The sequence below is a fragment of the Gorilla gorilla genome, chromosome 20, assembly GCF_029281585.2.
Source record: "Gorilla gorilla gorilla isolate KB3781 chromosome 20, NHGRI_mGorGor1-v2.1_pri, whole genome shotgun sequence".
In the NCBI taxonomy this organism is placed as follows: Eukaryota; Metazoa; Chordata; class Mammalia; order Primates; family Hominidae; genus Gorilla; species Gorilla gorilla.
The window spans coordinates 68952851-68968955 of record NC_073244.2 but is presented as its reverse complement, the minus strand read 5'-3'; the positions used below and the strand labels follow the sequence as shown (position 1 = coordinate 68968955).

At 39.7% G+C, this 16105-nt stretch overlaps 1 protein-coding gene across 3 annotated transcripts in view; it reads left to right on the top strand.

Moving 5' to 3' along the window:
* Positions 1 to 242: 242 nt before the first annotated feature.
* LOC101133547 (paternally-expressed gene 3 protein-like) overlaps positions 243 to 16105 on the top strand; it is a 92423-nt gene continuing 76560 nt past the window's right edge. Inside the window, exons 1-2 of one of the 3 annotated variants that reach the window (XM_063701686.1) lie at positions 243 to 528; positions 6913 to 7042. The gene's annotated coding sequence lies outside the window, so the exon portion shown is untranslated. The remainder of the gene's footprint in view (positions 529 to 6912; positions 7043 to 16105) is intronic. The other 2 variants (XM_063701689.1, XM_063701687.1) reach the window with 2 other exon arrangements.

The window sequence follows — 16105 nt, the reverse complement described above, 5'->3', positions numbered from 1 at the left end:
CCGGAGAAACAAAAAAAGCGTATGAAATTTCAAAATATTTCAAAATATTCAAAATATAATTAAATATAATTCTAAAACTGAAATTTAATAGAATTCTAAAACTTATTTTTTAAAAGATTACCTCACTGTCTAGATCACAATGTAAAAATAATGTGTCCAAATGCACATTTCTCCAAGCTCTATCACAGACCTTTGGGTATAGCTGACGGGCGTCCCACGTTTGACCCGTTCTCCTGTTTCCCAGTCGGCCGTGAGCTCCCTGAGGACAGGGCGTGTGTCACTTCACGCAAGGTTTCCCAGACGCCTTTGCTCAGGGCCCTGCACGAAGCGCATGCGCACTACCCGCGACCTCGTTGACCGGAAATACTTCTGCCTGGGTCTCACCACAACCGTCCTCTGTGACTGGAGCTCGACTGAAGAGACCTGCGACTCTGAGGACGTAGTCAATGGAGGCCATGGTTCTACTGACCAACTCCTTCAGAGGAACCGGGAGGACAAACCACAACGGCGAACAGGCTAGATTCGAAGGTGGGCGGGGTGCATGCACAGAGGGCCTCGAACTCTGGCACCATCTTGGGCCCCCGCGGGCTGGACGCTCGGCCTTTCCCTGGGGTCAGCCAGGTTGGTGGGCTTGCGTCCCGCGCCTCTTCGACACACAGACTTCCCGTCTCTTGGGGAGATACCGCCGATGTCCTCCAGACGGCAGTGCTGGGGATTCCAGTCCGCGCCGGGCTGCAGGCCTCGCGCTGAGACCCAGCCCGTCGTGGTTGGGCGTTACCCAGGTGACCTGATAATCACAGGACTCATCCGCCAGAAGTGGTCTCTTCTCTGCCTTGCCCCACCGACGGCTTCCAGTTTTGCAGCTAGAGTCTTCGAAAAAGGCGAGCAACTTCCCAGAACGGCTGCTGAAGTCTGGGGCCCATCCCCTTACCCCTAGTGCGCCCATTCTACGCTAGCGTTTCTCAGAACTTGCTATTTCCGATTATTAGCATTGATTTGACTGGGGAAAAAACCTGTGAGACGCCTAGCACGGAGTATAGGAAATGGCTTTCGATAAGAAGCGGTTGCTGGGGTACTCAGCCTCTTTTAGACAGTTTTGTGGAGATGCAGATTACGTCAAAATGTACCCAGTGTACAACTGAATATTTTTTAGTAAATTTATGAGTTGTACAGCCATCACCGCAACCCACTTTTAGAATGTTTACGTCAACCAATCCCACCATCCCCAGTTCCCTCGAGCCCATTTGAGGATCAGCCCCAGGCAAGCACTAATCCACTTTATGGCTCTTGAGATTTCCCTTTTCTGGACGTTCCATGAAAACTGAATTGTACAATTTATGATGTTTTGCGGCTGGCTTCTTACCTTTAGCATAACACTTTTGAAGTTCATCCATATTGTAACGTTTATGTGGAGTTTGGTCTCTCTTTTAGAGGAAGATAGTTTTGGTTGAGAACTGCTTTGCTGAGTGAATCGTAGAGACCGCTGACATTGCTTGAAAGCTGTAGGTATACCACGTACCCCTTTATCCCCTTAAGTTTGGCTCAGTTTTGTCAATTTCTTTTTTCTCTGGATTGAGCATGTATAATTAGGATTTTCAGACTTATTAGCTGAAAGTCTGTTAAGGATGCCGGGTTTGTTCACTTGCTGGCTTGGATTTGGATCCAGGCCCTCTCGCTTGTGTGATTTTGGACAACCATTTAACCTCCTTATGTCTTAGTCTGCAGGGGATACTTATTCCTAGTTTAAATGAGTTATTGCATGGGGAGTGTTTAGTGTCTGGCACATAGTTCAGCTAAAAATGTTAGCTATCGTTATCTTGCATGGTTTTTTTTTTTTAATTGTGCTTTTTTTTTTTTTTTTAGTGGTGATGAGTTAGAGATGAGTGCTATTGCAACCCAGTGAGCTAGGGTATTAAAACTTGTCTGTTTTCTTATGACCCAGATCAATTTGTGGCACATACTTATTTGCTTCCTGGGAGTTGGTAGGAAATTTATACAGCTCACCAAGATTATTTTGATAGTTACTTTTGGTACGTTATATTTTTTCAGGAAATTATGTATTTCCTTATATTTGCAGATTTATTAGATAAAAGTAAATCGTGTGGTGTTAAGACTAATCTCTGGCGGGCAGAAATGAGGGTTAGAGTGCTGAGCTCTATGTGGAACATAGGGCAATTTGTTTAACATCTCGAGGACCCAGGTTCATCCGTGGAATTGGATAACAATGGCACCCTACCTTCCTGGTTGTCAGGAAGATTACATGGAAATCTTCTATTTAACCACAGCACCTGGTAGCATAGGGAAAGTTCCATAACTGCCAGCTGTTGTTATTTCCATTCTGCAGAGTTCTTTCCAATTAAAACAGCTTAGGGATTGTAAACCTCTGTGAACCAGTTAATTAAAATGAAGCTGGGAAGCCCTCCACTGTTTTCTAGGCCTTGGAACACTTTATGGAACAGAGACATTATTTGTTCCTTGAAAGTTGGAGGTTAGTTTCCATTCTTACTCCAGTCACCTTTTGAGGCCATGCTTTTTCTTCCTTTTTTCGGGGGTTGGGGGGTACTTTTTGTGCACTACTCCTCCATTTTAATAAGAGTTTTAAATATAATAACAAAGAGGGTCAGCAAATCTTTTCTGTAAAGGGCCAAACAGAGAATATTTCAGGCTTTGTTCGATATACCGATGTCTTGTCAGAATTACTCAGTTCTGTCCTTGTAGTGTGAAAGCAGCTGTAAATAAATGGGTGTGTCTGGGTCCAGTAAAACACAGCCAATGTTATTTATGAACATTGAAATTTAGGTTTCATTTAATTTTCTCATGAAATATTTTGTTTTTTTCAACCATCAAGTTTTTTTTTGTTGTTTTTTTTTTTTTTGAGACGGAGTCTTGCTCTGTTGCCCAGGCTGGAGTGCAGTGGTGCAATCTCGGTTCACTGCAACCTCCACCTCCCAGGTTCATGCGATTCTCCTGCCTCACCCTCCTGAGTAGCTGGGACTACAGGTGCATGCCACCACGCCTGGCTAATTTTTTGTATTTTTAGTAGAGACGGAGTTTCACCTTGTTAGTCAGGATGGTCTCGATCTCCTGACCTCGTGATCCACCCACCTCGGCCTCCCAACATGCTGGGATTACAGGCATGAGCCACTGTGCCTGGCCCATCTATTTTTGATTCAACCGAATTTTTGTATTTTGGCTGTGTGAACTGTATAAAAACACAGCAGACTGGACTTGGCCTGCTTGCTGTAGTTTGCTGACCCCTACCATAGTATTTCATGACACAGTGACTAGTGGTGTGATGTAGAGTCAGAAAGACGTGGGTTTAATAAAATTTTGGTTCTGATATGTGTTAATTGGGTGTATTTGGGCAAATTAGCACATCACTCAGCCTCATGGTCTTCATCTTGCAATAGGCAGTAAACTTACCTACCTTCTTGGTTGTCAGTTGGGATAATACATGTGAAGGGAGTCAGTGTGATAATCCACAGTGCTAGGAGTCCAGTGAATCATATATTAGCTATAGCATATTCTTTTTTGAGAGTTGGTTGAGTAGACTAAGTGCTGGAGGGTAGAGCTAGCTGACTTGGTTTTTAATCCTAGCCACTTTCTAGCCATGTGACTTTGTGCCAGTCATCTACCCTCTCTGTGCCTCCCCTTCCTCATCTGTAAAATAGGGATTATTAATAGTACCTACCTTAGATAGTTGTCATGAAGATTTGAGAAGCTAACAATTATAAAGTGCTCAGACACATTTCTGGTACATACACATTCTTATTATGTCAAAAGAAGGTATATTTGGGGTTGAAAATCCATGTGCTTTCTTCAAATGAAACACTTTTGTCTCTTTTTGCTGAAATTTACACAATTTATAAAGCATAAGAATTATTTGTTCTTTGGAAATGTGAAGAAAGTTGCCTATAAATGGCAAAGGCTTGGAGAACTTTTTGAGGAAAGTACTCCTCTGACATCTGCCAAGTTTTTATTATCTCCCTTCCTTTCAAGAACGTTCCATTTCATTATGGCTTTCAAATTTAATAGCCTAGAAATGTACTGAGTGGTGGTTGAGGGCTGAGGCTCAGGAATCTTAACAGATTTGAGTTTGATTTCTAGCTCTGCCACCCTTTAGCTTGTAACCTGGGAAAAGATATCTCTTAAGGCTTGCCTCTCATCTGTAAAACCTGGGTAATAATGGCATCTACCTTATTAAGTTGTTATGATAATTAAACATAATCATTCACATAAGGTGCTTGGTGCCAGGCCTTACCCATTGTAAAAGTTTAATAAATTATAGCTATTATTTTTATTATTCTCCAGGGCACTCTTGAATTAAGATGCACTTGGAAGCCATCTGCTAGCTTCTTAAATAGACAGCTTCCCTCTTATTGTAGGTTTGAAATGCTTAATAGCATTATAGGTTGAGTATTTCTTATCTGAAATGCTTGACACCAGAAGTGTTTTGGATTTCTGATTTTTTTGGATTTGGGATTTTCAACTGTATATGAATTATTTGTTCTTAGGAGGCTGCCTTCATGAACCTGTTAGTCATAAGTTTGTTTTTTGTTTTGTTTTTTTTTTGAGACGGACTTTTGCTCTTGTTGCCCAGGCTGGAGTGCAATGGCGCAATCTCGGCTCACCGCAACCTCCGCCTCCCAGGTTCAAGCAATTCTCTTGCCTCAGCCTCCCGAGTAGCTGGGATTACAGGCATGTACCATCATGCCTGGCTAATTTTTTTTTGTATTTTTAGTAGAGACGGGGTTTCTCCATGTTGGTCAGGCTGGTCTCGAACTCCTGACCTCAGGTGATCCGCCCACCTCGGCCTGCCAAAGTGCTGGGATTACAAGCGTGAGCCACCACGCCCAACCCATAAGTTTGTTTTCCAAGAAAAAAGGGGGCCGTTTCTTGAAGATTTTCAGTGCATTTGCATAGGATTGTGTTGGGAGATAGTAAGCAGTATAGACAGAAAAACTCGTATTTGAATTCTGGCTTTCTCAACTATTTAGATTATGACCATGAGTAGATAGTGTCCCTTCTGAGCTGCAGATTTCTCGTCTACAAAATAAGTATATTAGTTTCAGTTTCATTAAGGTTGTTAGGAAAATACACCTAGATATGTATTTTTTATAACAGCCTTACCAAGATATAATTCGTCTGCCATACAATTCACCTATTTACAGTGTGTATAGTTCAGTGGTGTTTAGTAATATTCAGAGTTGTATGGCCATCACTGCCCTCAATCTGAAAACATTTTCATTACCCTAAAAAAAACTCTTCACTCCTCATTCCCCTCTTCCTCAAACCGTAGGGAACCATTCACCTATTTTCTGTCTATAGATTTGCCTATTCTGGACATTTCATATAAATGGAATCATACAAGGTGTGAGGTTTTGTGACTGCCTTTTTTTACTTAGCCTACTGTTTTCAAAGTTCATCTATGCTGTAGCATATATTAGAACGTTGTTCTTTTCTATTGCCAAATAATATTCTGTTGTTTGGCTATACATTATTTATCTGTTCATCAGCTAATGGCCATTTGGGTTTTTTCCCCTTTTTGGCTATGTTATGAATAATGCTGTTAAGAACATTGATGTGCAAGTTTTTGTGTGAACATGTGTTTTAATTTTACCTACCAGTAGAAGTACTGGGTCATGTGGTAACTCTATGTTTAACGTTTTGAAGAACTGCCAGATTGTTTTCCAAGTGGCACCCAGATCTTTTATAAAGCACTTACTCCAGTGCCTGGCACAGGGTAAGTGTCCCATACAAGATAGCTATTCTTGTAACACATTTTCATTGTAGGAAATAAGTTCTTGAAAGCCACTCTTCTAATTTAGTTCAATGAATTGGCAAGCCCTCGTCTTTTTCTTCTTAATGTCCTGGGAACTATCTGTGCAGACTAGGAATAATTTGTTCCTTAGGCATTGGAAGAACGCTTACAGTCAAACAGATTTCAAGTAATTTTGTTTCCCTAGAAAATTATGCATTTCTTTAAGGTTTTCCAGTTTATTAATACAGAATTAATGTAGGATAGTGGTTGCAGAGTCTGACCTCTGGAGTTACTTACTGGATATGCTTCAGTTTCCTTATGTGTAAAATAGATGAGAACACCTATCTCAGGAATTGTAAGGATGAGCTGCAAATACATGTAATGCTTGATGCAGTATATAGCACACGGGAAATATTCAATAAATATTAGTTTTATCTCATGGAGCCTGTGGGGGCTAGATTATTAAAATGTACCAGAAAGTTTTAACATACAGGATTCTTTGCAAGAAGGCTTTTCTTACCTTTATCCCCCCCATTTGGCAGTCAGTTTGCTAATTTTTATTTTCCTTGAAAATGTTCCTTTTCATTAAAATTTTCATATGTACTCATCTAAAATCATATTGAATATTAACTTTTTTAAAACTTTTAATAGGTAATATATTTGTGTGGTTTGAAATTCAAAAAGGAGAAAATTCCTCCTCCCATCTTTCCCTCTCTATAGATAACCAGTGTCTCAGAAGATGTGTTTGAGTCAGAAAAAGAAAAAAAAAAAAAGATAACCAATGTCAATAGTTTTGTGAATATCTTTCCAGTGTTATTCCATGCATATAGAAGCAAATATGTATACAGTGTGTTTCTCTTTTTATTTAAGAAATGAAGTATACTGTGTTTACTGTTCAACACCTTGGCTTTTCATTTAACAATGTATCTTGGCGATTGTTCCATAAGAGTTTTTGCATGCTTTTTTATCATTGTAGATTTTTCTATTAAATGTATGTGCCATAATTTATTCATCCAGTCTCCTCTTTGTGAACATTTTACTTATTGTTAGACTTTGTTAAATCTGTATCTCTTAGCTCCAGATGTTTTTCTGCTTTCTGATTCATGTTTTACTTTTATATCAATTATTGCCTTTTTCTCCATTCTTCTTAGGTTTATCTCATGATGGGCCTTTAAAACCAACCAGATAAAAATGCATTTTCTCTACCTGCACGATGATCTGCATTGTGGAAGCCAGAGTAGCTCTCCTTATCATTCTGGTCATGTTCTTAGGCATTGACATGTGAGTATGTGTGGAAATCATGCTGTTTTTCAGGGGACCTGGTTGAGATGTGAGTGCCGATCTCACCTGGGAGAAATTCTTGTAGTGTGCTACAGTTGCGGGTTGTATGGGATCTCCAGTCGTTAAATGGCCTACAGGTCTTGCAAGGTCTGACTCTTCTGTGCTTCTGTAGCCTTTATCTTTTGCCATTCTGTATTCTAGCTACACAGGTTTCTGTATTCCTCCAGCCTCATAAGCCTTGTGCACACTGTTAACTAGGCATAGAATGTCTTTCCTTACTACCTAGACTGGGTCAGGCTCTCTGATATATGTGTTATTGTACAATATTTCTTTCATCACATTTATTGCTTGTTACTTATGTTATTTATATGCTTATTTGATTGTTTGGCTTCATCAGTGAGCTATAAGCCCCATGAAGGCAGAGACTGTGTCTCCATTGTTTATCAGTGTGTCTCTAGTGTCTGAATGTAGTTGATATGCATTACCTGTTTATTAGATGGTTGGATAAATGAACATCTACCATTTTGCCAGTTCAGGGTTAGAGCTTTCTGGCTGGTAAGCCAACTTGAGCAAAAAGTGGGTGAGTAACCCTGCATTTTCTACATATACTACTTTGGTTACCATGTTATAGCTTGACTTCTGAATGTTTTAGCTTCTCATGAGAAATGGTGTCCAGTGCCCTTTTGGACAGGGACATATAAGCTGAACTTTAGTTCTGAACCTTAACTGTCTGCCAGACTTGACATATTTTCCTTTTATAATATCTGATTCATGATGGAGGTGGTCTTTTGCCTGTCTTTAATCCTGTATGTAATTAATTGCTTTTGGGAACTGTTCTTTTAATATTTGGACTTAGTGGTACTTTTTGTGAAAGGGTTGGTTACTTTAATATGAATGTTTGGCTTTATATTGTCCTGAAACTCCTACTTGAGAAAGTTAAAAAATAAAAGTTTTCCTTAAGGAAAATTTGTTAGATTTGCACTACTGAGGAACGGTGTACAAATTTGTATCTGAAGATATTTATCCAGCAGCACGGAATATATACACATGAATTCTAAATACTTAAGAACTGGTTTCTTTATTTATCTTGTAAAGTAGTGTTTATTTTAATCTGACCATGCAACAAATCAGCTATGTGTGGAGGACTTCAGAGCCCTGGCAGAGACCTCTCCAGAATCCCTGCTCAGTGTCTCCACTTGCTTTAGTGTGAGCATTTTAAATATTACATGTCCCACATAGCTCTTGATGTTATGCTCTTACCCTGAAACCTGTGTCTCAGATACTCACCAAATAATACTTCTGTGCACCCAGTTGTCCAAACCAGAAATGTGGAACTCATTTCTGATTCTTTTTTCTTTGCCACACATACACAAATCATCAGCAAGATTTCTCTATATTGTTTCCAAAGTACATCTTGTATTTGTTCACTTCTCCATATCTCTGCTGCCACCATACTAGTTTGGAGCCCTGCCATCCTTTGCTGCCCCTTAACTGGTCTTCCTGCTTCCTCTGTTAAGTATCTCTAGTCCCCTAGTTCTCCACAGAGCAACATGAATCATCTTAAAATGCACTGTGTCAGGCCTTATTTAAAAATCTTTAATGGCCTCCATTACATTTAGGATTAAGTTCAAGATCTTCCTCTTAATCTACAGTTCCAAAAGAGCTGGCTTTTGAATACCTGTACAACCTCATTTTACACCCCTCATTATCCTGTAGCCACTCTGATGTCTTTTCTGTTTTTTTTCCTTTATTATCTTTGTATATTGCTGTTTTGTTCTTTTTCTTTTTTTCTTTTTTTTATTTTTTGAGATGGAGTCTCGCTCTGTTGCTCAGGCTGGAGTTAAGTGGTGCGATCTTGGCTCACTGCAACCTCTGCCTCCTGGGTTCAAGCGATTCTCCCACCTCAGCCTCCCGAGTAGTAGCTGGGATTACAGGTATGCACTACCATGCCTGGCTAATTTATGTATATTTAGTAGAGACGGGGTTTCACCATGTTGGCCAGGCTGGTCTCAAGCTCCTGACCTCGAGTGATCCTCCGCCTCAGCCTCCCAAAGTGCTGGGATTACAGGCGTGAGTCACCACGCCCTGCCTGTTTTGTCTTTTTGAAATGTTCTTCCCTTCTTCCCCAGGCTGGCTTTTTCAAAATTTAGTCTTAGTTTCTCTTCCTCAGAGATCCCTGACTATTCTGTATCTACCATACAAACACAACCATCCTCATTTCGGCATCCTGGGTTTTTTTGTTTGTTTGTTTAAAGCATTTACCATAATCTTTAAAGGTTTATTGAATGTCTCTTCCCAGCTGGACTGAAACTCTGAAGACATATTAAATAAATAAGTTATGGCAGGGGCCATTTCAATTTGATTTACAATGAACCATGAAGTTGACCTAGCATTGGGTCTTATATTAAAAGTAATTGCGAAAACCACTATTACTTTTGCACCAACCTAATAAGACAGTAGGTACTCAAATATTTGCTGAAACAATAGCTGAATAAGCACTTATCGAGAGACTTCTGTGTATTAAGCTTTGTGCTAGGCCTTGAGATCATAATAGTGAAAAAGACAGATTTCCATCCAATCTGCTCAAATAACCCAGACTATTACAGATTTACTGTAGACCAGAGATTCTCAAGCTTTTTGGTCTCAAAACCCATTTACCCTCATGAAAATGAGGACCCTAAAGAACTTTTGCTTATGTGGTTTATACTTATCAATATGTATAGTTTTAGGTATTTTAAAAACTAGAAATATGGCCGGGTGTGGTCGCTCATGCCTGTAATCCCAGCACTTTAGGAGGCTGAGGTGGGTGGATAACTAGGTCAGGAGTTCAAGACCAGCCTGGCCAACATGGTGGAACCCCATCTCTATTAAAAATACAAAAATTAGCTGGGCATGGTGGCACGCGCCTGTAATCCCAGCTACTCAGGAGGCTGAGGCAGGAGAATTGCTTAACCGGGATCCGGGAGGCAGAGGTTGCAGTGAGCTGAGATCATGCTACTGCACTCCAGCCTGTGCTACAGAGCGAGACTGTCTCAAAAACAAACAAACAAACAAACACCTAGAAATAAAGTCAGAGGATTTCAGTACCTGTATTAGTCCAATTTCACACTGCTTATAAAGACATACCCAAGACTGGGAACAAAAAGAGGTTTAACGGACTTACTGTTCCACATGGCTGGGGGGCCTCACAGTCATGGCAGAAGGCAAGGAGGAGCAAGTCAAGTCTTACATGGATGGCACCAAGCAAAGAGAGAGCTTGTGCAAGGAAACTACCATTTTCAAAACCATCAGATCTCATGAGACTTATACACCATCATGAGAACAGCACAGGAAAGACCCACCCCCATGATTCAGCTATCTCCCACTGAGTCCCTCCCACAGCACGTGGGAATTATGGGAGCCACAGGATGAAATTTGGATGGGAACACAGAGCCAAACCACATCATTCCTCCCCTGGCCCCTCCCAAATCTCATGTTTTCACATTTTAAAACCAATCATGCCATCCAAACAGTCCCCTAAAGTCTTAACTCATATCAGGATTAACTCAGAAGTCCACAGTCCAAAGTCTCATATGAGACAAGGCAAGTCCCTTCTGCCTATGAGCCTGTAAAATCAAAAGCAAGTTAGTTACTTCCTAGATACAATGGGGGTACAGGTATTGGGTAAATATAGCTGTTCCAAATGGGAGAAATTGGCCAAAACAAAGGGGCTATAGGGCCCATGCAAGTCCAAAATCCAGCTGGGCAATCAAATCTTAAAGTTCCAAAATGATCTTCTTTGGCTCCATGTCTCACATCCAGGTCATGCTGATGTAAGAGGTGGGTTCCCATGGTCTTGGGCAGCTCTGCCCCTGTGGCTTTGCCAGGGTACATCCTCCCTCCAGGCTGCTTTCATGGGCTGGCATTGAGTGTCTGCAGCTTTGCCAGGTGCACAGTGCAAGCTGTAGGTGGATCTACCATTCTAGGGTCTGGAGGATGGTGGCCCTCTTCTCACAGCTCCACTAGGCAGTGCCCCAGTAGGGACTCTGTTTGGGGGCTCTGACCCCACATTTCCCATCTGCACTGCCCTAGCAGAGGTTCTCCAGGAGAGCCCCACCCCTGCAGCAGACTTCTGCCTGGACATTCAGGTGTTTCCATGCATCCTCTGAAATCTAGGTGGAGGTTCCCAAACCTCAATTCTTGACTTCTGTGCACCCGCAGGCTCAACACTACGTGGAAGCTGCCAAGGCTTGGGACTTGTACTCTCTGAAGCCATGGGCCAAGCTGTATCTTGGCCCTTTTTAGTCATGGCTAGAGCAGCTGGGATGCAGGACACCAAGTCCCTAGGCTGCACACAGCACGGGGACCCTGGGCCCAGCCCCCAAAACCATTTTTTCTTCCTATGCCTCCAGGCGTGTGATGGGAGGGGCTGCCGTGAAGACCTCTGATATGCCCTGGAGACATTTTCCCCATTGTCTTGAGGATTAAAATTTGGCTCCTCCTTACTTATGCACATTTCTGCAGCAGGCTTGAATTTCTCCTCAGAAAATGGGATTTTCTTTTCTATCGCATTGTCAGGCTGCAAATTTTTCGAACTTTTATCCAGGAGCTGGTTTTTTGGAAAGATCAACAAAATTGATAGACCGCTAGCAAGACTAATAAAGAAGAAAAGAGAGAAGAATCAAATAGACGCAATAAAAAATGATAAAGGGGATATCACCACCGATCCCAAAGAAATACAAACTACCATCAGAGAATACTATAAACACCTCTACGCAAATAAACTAGAAAATCTAGAAGAAATGGATAAATTCCTCAACACATACACCCTCCCAAGATTAAACCAGGAAGAAGTTGAATCTCTGAATAGACCAATAACAGGCTCTGAAATTGAGGCAATAATTAATAGCTTACCAACCAAAAAAAGTCCAGGACCAGACAGATTCACAGCCGAATTCTACCAGAGGTACAAGGAGGAGCTGGTACCATTCCTTCTGAAACTATTCCAATCAATAGAAAAAGAGGGAATCCTCCCTAACTCATTTTATGAAGCCAGCATCATCCTGATACCAAAGCCTGGCAGAGACACAACAAAAAAAGAGAGTTTTAGACCAATATCCCTGATGAACATCGATGTAAAAATCCTTAATAAAATACTAGCAAACCGAACCCAGCAGCACATCAAGAAGCTTATCCACCATGATCAAGTGGGCTTCATCCCTGGGATGCAAGGCTGGTTCAACATCTGCAAATCAATAGACATAATCCAGCATATAAACAGAACCAACGACAAAAACCATATGATTATCTCAATAGATGCAGAAAAGGCCTTTGACAAAATTCAACAACCTTCATGCTAAAAAGCTCTCAATAAATTAGGTATTGATGGGACGTATCTCAAAATAGTAAGAGCTATCTATGACAAACCCACAGCCAATATCATACTGAATGGGCAAAAACTGGAAGCATTCCCTATGCTCTGCTTCCCTTATAAAACTGAATGCCTTTAACAGCACCCAAGTCACCTCTTGAATGCTTTGCTGCTTAGAAAATTCTTCCGCCAGATGCCCTAAATCATCTCTTTCAAGTTCAAAGTTCTACAGGTCTCTGGGGCAGGGGCAAAATTCTGCCAGTCTCTTTGCTAAAACGTAAGAAGAGTCACCTTTGCTCCAGTTGCCAACACGTTCCTCATCTCCATCTGAGACCACCTCAGCCTGGACCTTATTGTTCATGTCACTTACCAGCATTTTTGTCAAAGCCATTCAACAAGTCTCTAGGAAGTTCCAAACTTTCCCACATTTTCCTGTCTTCTTCTGATCCCTCCAAACTATTCCAACCTCTGCCTGTTAACCTAGTTCCAAAGTTGCTTTCACATCTTTGGGTATCTCTTCAGTGCCCCACTCTACTGGTACAATTTATTGTATTAGTCTGTTTTCAAGCTGCTGATAAAGACATACCCAAGACTGGGAAGAAAAAGACGTTTAATGGACTTACAGTTCCACATGGCTGGGGAGGCCTCACAATCATGTCAGGAGGCAAGGAGGAACAAGTCAAGTCTTATGTGGATGGTGGCAGGCAAAGAGAACTTGTGCAGAGAAACTACCATTTTCAAAACCATCAGATCTTGTGAGACTTATTTACCATCATGAGAACAGCATGGGAAAGACCTGCCCCCAAGATTCAGCTATCTCCCACTGGGTCCCTCCCACAGCACTTGGGAATTGTGGGAGCCACAAGATGCTATTTGGATGGGGACACACAGCGAAACCACATCAGTACCTCACTTTTAGTAATGTATAGAGTAAGCAGAAAACAATAAGATTTGAACAATACTGTAGGCCAAATGGACCTCACACATATACAGAACATTCCATCTAACTGCAGAAAAATATACATTCTTTTCAAGAACACAAGGAACATTCTCCAGGACAAATCATATGTTAGGCCACAAAACAAGCCTTAACAAATTTAAGAAGATTGATATCTATATGAAGTATCTTTTCTGACTATAATGGTACGAAACTAGAAATCAATAATGAGGAAAATTGGAAAACAACATGTGGAAATTAACACACTCACTCCTGAACAACCAGTAGGTCAAAGAAAAAATCATAAGGGAAATAAAAAATATCTTGAGACAAATGAAAATGGAAACACAACATGCCAGAACGTGGGATGCAGAGAAAGCAATTCTAAAAGGGAAGTTTATAGTGTTAAATTCTATATTAAGAAAAACAAAGATCTCAAAGAACCTAACTTTACACCTCAAGAAACTAGAAAAAGATTAACAAATTGAGCCCAAAATCTAGAGAAAGAGGGAAAGATAAAGATCAGAGCAAAAATAAATGAAATAGAGAATAGAAAAACAATAGAAAAAATCAACAAAACTATGATCATAATAGTGAAATCTGGTTTTTTGAAAAGATAAAATTGACATACCTTTAGCTAGGCTAAGAAAAAACTCAAAATTATAAAATTATAAATTATAAAATAAATTATAAATTATAAAATTATAAAATTATAAATGGAAGAGGAGACATAGCACAGAAATGCAAAGGATCATAAGATACTACTATGAACAAGTATGCACCAACAAATTGGATAACCTAGAAGTGAACAAATTATTAGAAACATACAACCTACCAAAACTGAATCATGAAGAAATAGAAGTTCTGAGCAGATCAATAAAGAGTAAGGGGATTGAATCTATAATCAAAAACCTCCCAACAAAGAAAAGCCTGGTACCTGATTGCTTCACTGGTGAATTCTACCAAATATTTAAGGAAGAATTAACACCCCGCCATCTCAAACTCTTCCAAAAATTAAAGAGGAGGGAAAACTTTTAAACTCATTTTATGAGGTCAGCATTACCCTGATACCACAGCCAGGCAAAGACACTACAAAAATAGAAAATTACAGGCCAATATCTCTGATGAACATACACGCAAAAATCCTTAACAAAATAACTAGCAAACTAAATTCAACAGCTCATTGAAAGGATCATACACTATGATTAAGTGAGATTAATCACTGGGATGTAAGGATGGTTCAACATACACAAATAAGTAAATGTGATACACCACATTAACAAAATGAAGCATAGAAAATGTGATAATTTCAGTTGATGCAGAAAAAGCATCTGACAAAATTTAACTTCCTTTCATGATAAAAACTCAACAAATTATGTATAGAAGGAACATACCTCAAAATATTAAAGGTCATATATGACAGGCCCACAGCTAACATCACTATCAGTGGTAGAAGACAGAAAGGTTTTCCTTTAAGATCAGGAGCAAGATAAGGAAAAACGAAAGGCATACAAATTCGAACAGAAGAAGTGAAATTGTCTCTGCTGATGATGTGGTCTTATATATAGAAGAGCCTAAAGATGCCACCAAAAACTTGTTAAACTAATAAACAAATTCAGTAAAGTTGCAGTAAAAACCAATATTGTTTCCAGGTACTACTACCAATAAACTATCTGAAAAAGAAATCAAGAAAACAATTCCATTTACAGTACCATCAAATTATTTAGGAATAAATTTAACCAGAAAGATGAAAGACCTGTTCACTGAAAACTATAAGACTTTGATGAAAGAAGTTGAAGACACAAATAGAAAAATATCTGGTGTTCATGGATTAGAAACTATTGTTAAAATCTCCATACTACCCAAAGTGATGTGTAAATTCAGCGCAATTTCCATAAAAAATTCCAGTGTCATTTTTCACAGAAATAGAAAAATACTCCTAAAACTCATATGAAACCACAGAATACCCCAAAAAACCAAAGAAACTTTCAGCAAAAAGAACAAAGCTGGAAAGGCATCACACTACCTGATTTCAAAATTGAGTATAAAGCTACAGTAATAAAAACAGTATGGTACTGGCATAAAACCAGACATAGAGACCAATAGAACAAAATAGCCCAGAAATAGATCCGTAATTTATAGTCAGTCAATCTTTGACAAAAGTGTCAAGAACACACAACAGGGAAAGGACTTTTTTTTTTAATAAGTGGATGGGGAAAACTAGATATCCATATATAAAGGAATGAAATTAGACACACCATATTACAAAATCAACTCAAAATGGATTAAAGACTCAAGACCTGAAACTGTAAAACTACTGGGAGAAAACGTAACGGAAGAAACTTCTTGTCATTGGTCTGACCAATGATTTTTGGATAAGACTTTAAAAGCACAGGCAGAAAAAGCAAAAATAGACAAAAGGGATTGAATCAAACTAAAAAGCTTCAAGTGTTGGCAAAGATATGGAGAAAGGGAACCTGTGTACATTGTTGGTGGGAACATAAATTAATATAGCCATTATGGAAAACAGTATGGAAATTCATTTAAAAAAAGTAAAACTACTGTATGACCCAGCAATCTCACTTCTGGCTACATATCTAAACAAAATCAGTATACACTTCTATGTTCATTGCAGCATTATTCACATTAGCCAAGATGTGGAATCAACCTAATTGTCCATGGATTGATGAATGGATAAATAAAATGAATATATGTACAATGGCATACTTTTTCAGCCTTTAAAAAGAAGGAAATGCTGTCACTTATGACAACATGG